This window comes from Elephantulus edwardii, unplaced genomic scaffold (genome assembly GCF_000299155.1).
Source record: "Elephantulus edwardii isolate Elephantulus edwardi_28Jun2011 unplaced genomic scaffold, EleEdw1.0 scaffold00017, whole genome shotgun sequence".
Classification (NCBI taxonomy): Eukaryota; Metazoa; Chordata; class Mammalia; order Macroscelidea; family Macroscelididae; genus Elephantulus; species Elephantulus edwardii.
This window is the reverse complement of record NW_006399767.1, coordinates 16943669-16945614: the sequence shown is the minus strand read 5'-3', so window position 1 is coordinate 16945614 and position 1946 is coordinate 16943669. Positions and strand designations below refer to the sequence as shown.

Genomic DNA, 1946 nt, shown 5'->3' with positions numbered 1-1946 from the left:
CATGTGCATGTTGTGCTGACAACCAGAAAGTTAAATGGTTCAAATTTACAAACTGCTCCATGAGAGAAGGACGGTCAGACTCTTCCCCTAAAGATTTACAGCCTGAGAAACCCAATGAAGAATCAAGAGAACTCCAGGGCAGTGATCTAGCTTTAATACTTATTAAAAGGAGCCTGGTTGGGATAATTTGTAGTATCAGAAAGGCTGGCAGTTTGAATGCACCAACTGCTTCACAGAAGCTGTGCAGTCTCGTCCCACAAAGATTTACAGCCTCAGGAACTCAATAGAGGGTGACAGATGACTGACTGGACAGCAGTGGGTAATACTTGTCACAAGGTGCTCTGTGGAATCTATGTTGGGCTATTAATCAAAAGCTCAACAGGTGAATCTACCTCAGGAGTCCTTGAATTAGGCAGTCATACATTTGATTACTAGAGAAGATGTTGGTGGTTCAAACCCACTAAGAAGTGGGTCAGAAAAAGGCTTAGCAATCTGCTACCAAAAGGTGAAAAATTTTGAAAATACTATGCAGCAGTTCTAATATCACATATGAGGATGCCCTGAGTTGAAAACAACTCATCAGCAACCAACAATACTCACCACGCAAGAGGGCCTGGGAGCATTATCATTAGTATCTCAGTGAAAGGGATCTTCTATGATTGTTTTTATGTGCCCTCCAGTCGCTTGTGACTCATAACGACCCTATGTTCAAGAGATCTAAACCTTGCTCTATCCTGTGCCAACTTCACTGTCTCCAGCACACCTACTCCCATTACACCAATCACTGACTCAGTCCACTTCACTGAGGGTCTTTCCTCTCTTGTGCTGTCCCTCCACCCTCCCATACAAGATGTCCCTCTCCAAGGACTGGTCCCTCCTTGCAATATGCCCAAAGTATGTCAAACAAAGCTTCAGAAGCCTTGCTTCAAAGGAGCAGCCCGGTTTCACCCTCTCTAGGATAAACCTGTTTGTTCTCCTAGCAGTCCAGAGTATATTCAACCCTCTTCTCCAGCACCACAGCTCAAAAGCATCAATTCTTTCTTAGGGACTTGTAAGTTGGGAATTTTATTTATATACTTTGTTCTGTTGTTTCAATATTTGTTTTATAAAGCTAAAATAAGTAGACATTATGGGGTCCATTGTGAGGAACTCCACCCTGGAATTTGCAAGTAAATATCTTTCAGTTTTTTGATGAATTATTAACAGAGCAGATGTTATCTTAAATTCTTAGAATACATGCAGATGAGTAAAAGCCATACCTTTCATTAATGAGTGAGAGACTATGGGGGAAAACTATTTTAGAACTGCTTGCTGCCTACCCTGCTCAGTCAGTGCTGGGCAATTTGATTTACTCCCTCCGTGTTATTTAAAGTTTAATAAATGGCACGTAGCCACCATCACCAAAACCACATCTTCGTGGCTTCTCTAGCCATCACTAGAGACCATTGATTGATCTAAAAGATAAAGTAGACCTGATGTTTAGATTAAATGTTTATCATGAGGTTAGCCTGTGTTTGGTAATAAAAAACCTTCTGACTATTAAAATTTCTCAAAGACTGCATGTATTCCATTCTGTCAGGCCTTTTTGCATTTCTTATACTTGGCATTTCATGAAAAATCCTAAATATTGTAGCTGATTAATAAGGATAATTTGAGGGCCTAAGACTTACTTTCTTAGTATCTTCCCCCCCCCAAGCAAAGCAACAGAATAAATCCAATTATTGTTGGTTAAAGCCATTTTTTTTAAATCTTTTATGTTATTTCATTGTTGTTATTTTATTGCCTTACAGGTCCAAGGGCAGCCATTAATGGTACAAGTCAGTGGAGGACAATTAATCACATCAACTGGTCAGCCCATTATGGTTCAGGCTGTTCCTGGTGGACAGGGTCAAACCATCATGCAAGTCCCTGTGTCTGGGACACAGGGTTTGCAGCAGGTTAGTAGT

General features: G+C 40.7%; 1 pseudogene; it reads right to left on the bottom strand.

Moving 5' to 3' along the window:
• LOC102873853 overlaps positions 1-1946 on the bottom strand; it is a 38373-nt pseudogene that overhangs the window by 7422 nt on the left and 29005 nt on the right.